Raw genomic sequence first — 8499 nt, 5'->3', positions numbered from 1 at the left:
TAGAACTTTCTCTATCTCTATCTCTATCTCTATGACTATTTTGAGCAATTTCTTTTAGATAACATACAGGGCACAATAAATGACGGTTCAGAATATGTCAAAGTTGGGATTCAGGAAAGTTGCCTTTACATGTTTTAATCCTCCAAGATGGTAAGCATTTCACTATGAACTGTCAAAAAAAGTTGAACTTTCTGATAATTCTACACTAAAATTATTTTGGCTTTGATGATTTCCTAATTAATTCAATTATTTAAAATCATATTAATTATTTTTTTCTGGGTGAATTGATAGGGTTTATACAGTACAAGAATTACATACAATGTAAGTCAAATTTTGACCAAAAATGACAAAAAAATTCCTTAAAAATACAGATTTGCATATTTCATCACAATTTGAACAAGTCTAAGTTGGGTTACCCCTAGGGACCTGTATACCAAATAACAAAGCTGTCTGACCAGCGGTTATGAAGAAGAAGATTTTTTAACAAAAACACCTTTTTTGGCATTAATTTGCCTATTTTCAACAATATCAAAAAATTAAAAAAAATAGTTTCTCAAAATCGTATTTTTCATCTACACAACAAATATCAAATCAGTAAGTACTGCGGTTCTCAAGATATTTGAGTGGACGGACGCCTCACAAACGGACATACATACATACATACATACATACATACATACAGACTGACGACGGACGCCGGACGGATACCCATCCCAATAGCTTCTATAGACTATAGTCTATAGTAGCTAAAAATCTTTTTTTTCTTAAACCAATGGCCAGATCGCTTTAAAATTTGGCAGGTGCTTGTGATAACTCAAAATAGATTCATCAAAATTATGGCAAAATTTGCATATTTGTATTTTTGGGCAATTTTTACCATTTTTGTTTTAACAAATCTTCTGTGAAACTGTGTATGCCATTACTTTCTAATTGGGTGTGCAGGTTCCTAGGAGTGGCCTGAAGATGACTCGGTGAACTCAAGGCGAAATTTGCAAATTTTGTGGTACTTTTTGCCATGCTTTCAAATTTGGTACACAGGTGAAATGTAGTAGGTCATTCATTCAAAGTCAAGTATTGCCTGTGTGAATGAGCAGATTATGATTGTGCTGTTCCAGGCTGAGGTGCTATTTATAGGAATGATGCAATGTTAGACGGTAATTGATGTTTTAACTGAATTTGACTTACATTGTATGTAACTCTTGTACTGTATAAACCCTATCAATTCACCCAGAAAAAAATAATTAATATGATTTTAAATAATTGAATTAATTAGGAAATCAACAAAGCCAAAATAATTTTAGTGTAGAATTATTAGAAAGTTCAACTTTTTGACAGTTCATAGTGAAATGCTTACCATCTTGGATGATTAAAACATGTAAGGCAACTTCCCTGAATCCCAACTTTGACATATTCTGTACCGTCATGTATTGTTCTCTGTATGTTATCTAAAAGAAATTGCTCATAATAGTTTGTCATGATAGGTTGGTCAAATAAATAGAGATAGAGAAAGTTCCAATTTCCATTTATGGTCGTCTAAGTAAGGATAAAATAAAATTACTTTTTGAGGAAAAAAATAGAGTGGTCAATTAAAAGAGTGGTCAAAGTGATAGGGTTTTTATGGTAAAGCTGGGCTATAAGATTCCTCATGTTCTATTTATAGCAATTATGCAATCTGTGTAAACAGTGCAATGAAAGTGTTACATGATTCCTTATAATGCTTTTGATGACCTTGAACTTCTTAAGTTGCAAACATTTGTCTCTTCTGTGTGCTTTCTCTGAGTACTTAGCTACAGGCTCAACTTATTCAACAGAACTTACTTGCAATATCAATTTGAGAGTTAAAATGTGCTTGATTATAGGATGAAAATTCTGATAAAGATAACCAATGGAAGATTCTTTATAACCTGACAGATATGCTGTTTTTTATGACGTAATCTTGATAAGCAAGGCATGTTTACTTTAATTAGAATGTAATTAACTCTTGTTTATTATAAGCAGTAGTGTCAAGTTGAACAAACTGATATTGATAGGTTGGTCGGCTGTTGGAGGTTAAAAGCTGTAAAAATAAATGTATGTATGTATGCATGTCTATCTGTCTGTGTCTGTCTGTCTGTACGTATGTATATATGTATGTATGTTTGCATGTATTTATGTACGTATGTATGTTAGTTAGTATGTGCGGATGTATGTCCGTCCACATTAAAAACTCCTAAACTGCAGCACCTACCATCTTAGTATTTGGTGGACAGGTGCACCCAGGGGTGGAGATGTGAATTTGTTGCAATGAACATGTCAAAGTCAAAAATATGGAAATGAAGGGAAAAAAAGGAAAAATCCTGCAAATTGCTAAACTCTGTAATCACTGGCCAGAATTGGTTGAAACTTGGTATGCAGCCTCTTTATAGTGACTTCAGTTACATTTCTTCAAATTGTAAGGAAATTTTGAAAGTTGTATTTTTTGGGCGATTTTCCCGTTTTTGGTCAAAAAATCTTCTTTTCTGAAAGCGTTCATCCCATTGCCTTGAAAACTTGTACGTATGATCCGGTTGGCCTTTGTCACATTTGTTTAAATTATGGTGAAATTTTCATATTTGTATTTTTGGGGAAATTTTTCCAATTTTTTGTCAAAAAATCATTTTCTCCCAAAGTATTTGTTGAATTCCTTTAAAACATGATAGTCTTGATCCTCGGGTTGTTTTCTGTCGGATGTGCTAAAGTCATTATGAGATGGAGCATTTCATATTGCTGGGGGATAAGATTAATTTGGACTTGCAATGGAATTTTCTTAGTAATCAACCTAAGAATACAATGTCATGTGTGTACTAGAACTTAGTATCTCTCTGAAAAATGGGAGAACAGTGTCATTGACATTATTTTTTCATGTATGGAGCCATAACTCAGGCACATCTCACCGATTTTATTCAAAGTTGGTACAAGACATTGACCGATATCATACATATGCATGTCAATTTGTTTCACGATATGATCCAATATGGCCGCCATGCGGCCATTTTGTTACGATTTTTTCATGTACGTGGAGCCATAACTCAGGCACATCTCAACCAACTTTATTCAAAGTTGGTACAAGGACATTGACCTATATCATACATATGCACGTCAATTTGTTTCACGATATGATCCAATATGGCCGCATGGCGGCCATTTTGTTACAATTTTTTCATGTCCTTAGCCATAACTCAGACATGTATCATCGGATTTTATTCAAAGTTGGTACAAGGACATTGACCTATGTCATAAATATGCATGTCAATTGGTTTCACAATCCGATGCAATATGGCTGCCTTGTGGCCATTTTGTTATGATTTTGTCATGTCCTGAGCCATAATTTGGATATGCATCAACTGATTTTTTTCAAAGTTGGTACAAGGACATTGACCTATCATGTCATAAATATGCATGTCTATTGGTTTCACAGTCCAATGCAATGTAATGGCTGCCTGGTGGCCATTTTGTTACGATTTTTTCATGTACAGAGCTATAACTCAGACATATTTCCACCAGTATCATTCAAAGTTGGCACAAGGACATTGACCTATGTCATACATATGCACATCAATTTGTTTAACGGCATGTAGCAGTATCATGTCAATTATTGAATTTTCGTAATTAGTCTGATATGTCAAGAAATACTGCATCAAATTTCATGAAACTTGGTACAGATGTTAAGCTCACATTGCTTTAACAGTGAAAAAGACATTTATCAGTGTCAAGTTAATTAATTTGTAATTGCATATGTAATGAACTTTCCTAATTAGAGTGATATATCCACAAATACTGCGTTAAATTTGATGAAACTTGGTACAGATTTTGATCTCATAGTGTTGTAAATACAAATCAATGAGACTTAGTGGTATCATTTATATACCGTATATGAATTAATTGCTAGACTAGTTTGCATTTACATAATGGATTTTTTTTTTTAGGGTGAATGTCCAAAGTACTGCATCAAACTTTATGAAATATGGTACCGGTGATAATCTGTCAGTGTTAGGATAGGATGCAAAAATGTTTGGCAGCATCCTGTCGATTAAGTACTAATTGATTCATTTTAATGACCTTTTGTAATTAGTATGGCGGCTTACATTGTTTTATATTTTCATCACCATGGAACTCATTTTTGGCCATTAAACCCCATCTGTATCGCAGTATTTTTAATCACAGACCTAATTAATGAAGAGGACTCTTTCCTCTCAGAGGACTTGTAATTAAAGCTCCCATTATCAAGCGGGGACTGTGTCATTGTCAATGACTTGTATTAAATGTGCTTTCTTGGACACATATCTTAATTTATTTATTTATTTATTATACTTCCTCACTGGCATTCAAAGATCACAAGACTGAGCATAGACACCCAAAAATTACAAAACAGCTATACTGCAAGAGAAGACCCTTTTGCACCAAAGTTGAGCAATACATACAGTCAAGACTAAAACAGAAGCCAGTAAATGGTTAAGACAAACAGGCGTCAAACACCTCTAGCACTGTCCCACCATACATCAAAAATGGGGAAAAAATGTAAGGACAATGACAAATAGTTCACGTTCACATGATAAAAACAGAGAAAATGTCAGATATTAAAAATCTCACACAGGAGCAAATTACGTTAGATGGCAACTATGACAGCGGCATGTTGTTATCCATGTACAAGTGTCAGTGGAATTGAATGAGTTTTAAATTTCTGCTGATAAAACAAATTTACTTTACATTTAAAAAGAGATAGACTCTCTGAAGATCTGATATGGGAATCCAACTGCTTGCATGGTTCCATAAGGGAACAATTCTGTTAAAATAAGAACGTGTAAATGAATCTCTGTGGCAGGAATGAGATTTGAGTTTTAAATAGTCGTTACTAGATCTCATACTGGGATAATTGGAAGTGGAACTAGAAAAAGATACAAAGTCATCTAAATTAACATCACAAACTCCATTAAAATACTTATAGAAAATATTAGATCTGCTCTTTCTCTTCTGTATGTTAGAGGTAGAAGCCTGTCTTTGTAATCTAAATCCGCGTAGTGAAGGATATACTGAGTAGCCCTTCGTTGAACCCTTCCAAAGCCTTTATATTATGCTTGGATGTACCCGCCCTCAGACAACTACAATATTCTAAGGCACTCCTAATTAGGGTTGATGCCCTTGGCCTCCAAAACTTTGACTTTGTACAGTGCTTATTGTATGTTGATTAACAAAGAATTAGAATGGGTTCTTCAACATTATTTTCATATTCAATGCGGCCCTGGAATAAGCCATCATGTAGTGTATGGATTTGACAGAGCACTGATAGTCTATGAAATTAATTACTGTAAATACCTGAATGTGGTATTCATGGTATTGTCTCATCTATTCTGTGTTTCAGAATAGGGTTTGGAATTGCCAGGAGACTTGCCAGAGATGGGGCAAAAGTCATGTTGAGCAGTCGTACAGAAAGCAATGTTGACAAAGCATTAAAATCACTGAAAATGAGAATTTGGAGGTGTCTGGTATGGTATGTAATGCTGGTAGTTCAGAACAGAGGAAACATATGCTAAAAACGGTAGGTTCCACTTGGTCTGACCATAGTTTAGCAGTAACTTTGAGAGAATAAGTGTCTGAACCTCATACTTTAGGAAAAGGCAATAACAACAACACAAGACAAACAGTATCTGAGAAGTTTTTTCACTAACTTTTTTGAAACAAAAGTTTTTCTTTAGGTGCCATTTTGCTGTAATGTCTTTTTCAAAGAAAGTTAAGTCCTCAGTTGTTCCAACATCAGTTCTTGTGATGACTTAAATGATATGATTCCATTATAAGTGTACAGCATGTATCTTGTAACAACGAAACATCTGCTATAGGGTGACACCACATGTAGAAAGCCCTTGATAAATCATATATGGCATGAAAGGTAGATTAAAGGGTATACTTATAGGATTATGGTATTATCAGAGCAGTTGGAAACACGTCAGCTCTAAAAATTCATTTCATTAACTTCAGTATTCATATCGACCATTTATATTTTAATTTCACATTTTTTGCAGACAGCTGAGCTGTATGGAGGCATAGATATTTTAATTTCTAATGCAGGTGTTAATCCACAAATCGGACCAATTTTAGAGGTAACCAAGATTATGTAACAATTGACATCCAAAAATTGCTTCAGTACGTGTTTAATATTGGTTTTGATACCATATGGGTGAAGGCAATTGTATTTTGTACAGAAAGAATGATTTACATCATCAAAACCTGGAACAGGCATTCAGTTTAAGTATGTGATCACTAGAGATTTACAGTGTGAGGGAGACAGTGTCATATATATATTACTTTGATTATTTCATGGTGTCAAATTGAAGGGAGGGGTTTGAATTTAACAAGAATTATGATTTATCTCATTATTTCAATGAAGATGCATTTTGCGAGTAAAATTCTGCATGATGATCGTTAATTTTTACAGACAAACATTTGTAAACATGAACAGCTTGATCGATCGTTACACATTCACACTCATCAGACCAACGAGACATTTAATCTGTATATCCCAAATTGCTTATGAACAAGTCCACAATAACCACTGATAACGATGGGTTTGGATGAAACCATGGTGGTAACAGGGTTTAAGGGACAAAGTCAGCCATTTTGCATGAATTTCGTTTGATACGAGATACTTAACTTATATTTTAGACAAGATGCATGAAAACCATCGCAAAAATGAATTAATGGTCATGACTATTAATTCATTTTTGCGATGGTTTCATTTAATCTGTCTAAAACTAGGGTCAAATATATGCATGGTCACCCATTTATTCAGTATCTTTCAACATATGTCAACAATATACGCAGCATCTTGCATCAAACAAAATTCATGAAAACGGCCGACTTTGTCCCTTTAATTAGGGACAGTTTGGCTGTTGAAAGAAACTTTTACTGATGCGTGATTTATGCACACATCTATATTTATTTTCACAGTTCGATCTCCATAGATAAAAGTTAAACAATGTTTGCAATGTTCTACATTGTCCTTAAAAATCTACCATCATGATCATTATATAAAAGTAGAATGTTGAGGTGAGAGTAAACTACCAAACAGTGTTTTTTTCAGGTTTATTGCAACAAGTAAGGGACAGCTTTTTTCTCTGCAAGAAATTATGTTTTCAAATTCTTTTGTTTAACATAATCAGAAGATGGTTCCTAATGTTACAGGATAAAATTCAACATATCCCTGTGGACAGCGAAATGTTAATGGAGTATACATTCCATGAAACATGAATAAAAATCATTAATGTTATCATGTGTGGGTATTGTAGGTGAACAATTCAGGGCAAAACCTCTGTAGATGGATCATTTTGAGCAAAATGTAGATTTTAGTATAAAGGAAAGCTTTCCAATGAATAATGTTGTAGAGAATGTCATTCATCAAGATACACTATACGACTATAATATTTTCAAACTACTGTGATAGTGTTCTGGAAGATACACTCTTCATCCTATGTGAATATATTATTACGATGCTATTAAGCTCATTTTTTTTCTTCTATGTACAGACCACAGAATCACAGTGGGATAAGGTATGTACTACTGAAATAACACCATGAAAGCCAATTTTGATGTAATACTTTATGCTCCAAGACTAGTTTAACAGCCTGTTGTTTTTCTTGCAGATTTTCGATTTGAATCTAAAAAGTGCATTTTTTTTAACAAAAGAAGCTGTGCCTTACTTGGAAGAACGTGGGTAAGTAGAAAACAGTCTGCTTTGTACAATGCTGCAATAGTGGTAGCAGTCACCAATTGAATGTCTGTCAAACGCTTGGTTGTCTTTGAGGAAAACGTTGATTGCAAGGTCTGAGACAATCATACTTGCACCAAAGATGATAAACCTTCAAAGTTTACAGGATTATTAGTACTATTTGCAGGACATTCCCTATGCATTGGATCATTTGGTATTCCAGGGGTAGGGATTAGAAAGAATTTGGAAGAAAAATCTCAGGAGACATCAATGAAAAATGCAGCCACAGATTGCCCCCCCCCCCCCCCAAATAGCATACACATGAAAAGAACAAACATTTCCTGAGTGCACATCATTGCATAACTTTTCTAAGAGGCAAGAATTATAGAAATAATCATCTTCGCTTGCCAAGGTCTCCACTACGGGCAGCTGGATGCTTCCCGAAATCAGACCTTGGCTGATAGACCCCCTAGGTCGTGTTTTTTAAAGCGCCACCACACGACTGTATGTGACCAGTGAATAGCCAATCAGATAATCGGTTACTACGAATGTTGTAGTATAGGTCTTTTCCCACTTTTTTCTTGGTGTTATATTTACAAGTATTCGTGGTCACTGCTTACATTTCATGCTACTGAAATCTACTGCTGAAATAACTGATGTGTTCAAAACGTCAAAACAAAGGCCCAGCCGCCAGCGCGTCTTACTGCAAGATATTCCCAGCTGTCGCTCAACTTGTAAGGTGAAAACATCAACCCGCCACATTCAAAAGATCGTGGCGCGAA

At 34.7% G+C, this 8499-nt stretch overlaps 1 long non-coding RNA gene across 1 annotated transcript; it reads left to right on the top strand.

The window, feature by feature from the left end:
• Positions 1–5411: 5411 nt before the first annotated feature.
• On the top strand, positions 5412–7724 carry LOC139148649 (uncharacterized). Its single transcript, XR_011555954.1, has 4 exons — positions 5412–5554; positions 6036–6113; positions 7536–7559; positions 7653–7724. It is a non-coding gene; the product is annotated as an uncharacterized lncRNA (long non-coding RNA).
• The last annotated feature ends 775 nt before the right edge of the window (positions 7725–8499 follow it).

This window comes from Ptychodera flava, chromosome 13 (genome assembly GCF_041260155.1).
Source record: "Ptychodera flava strain L36383 chromosome 13, AS_Pfla_20210202, whole genome shotgun sequence".
NCBI classification, from domain to species: domain Eukaryota; kingdom Metazoa; phylum Hemichordata; class Enteropneusta; family Ptychoderidae; genus Ptychodera; species Ptychodera flava.
The sequence above is the reverse complement of the archived record's forward strand: the minus strand, read 5'-3'. Positions and strand labels throughout refer to the sequence as shown.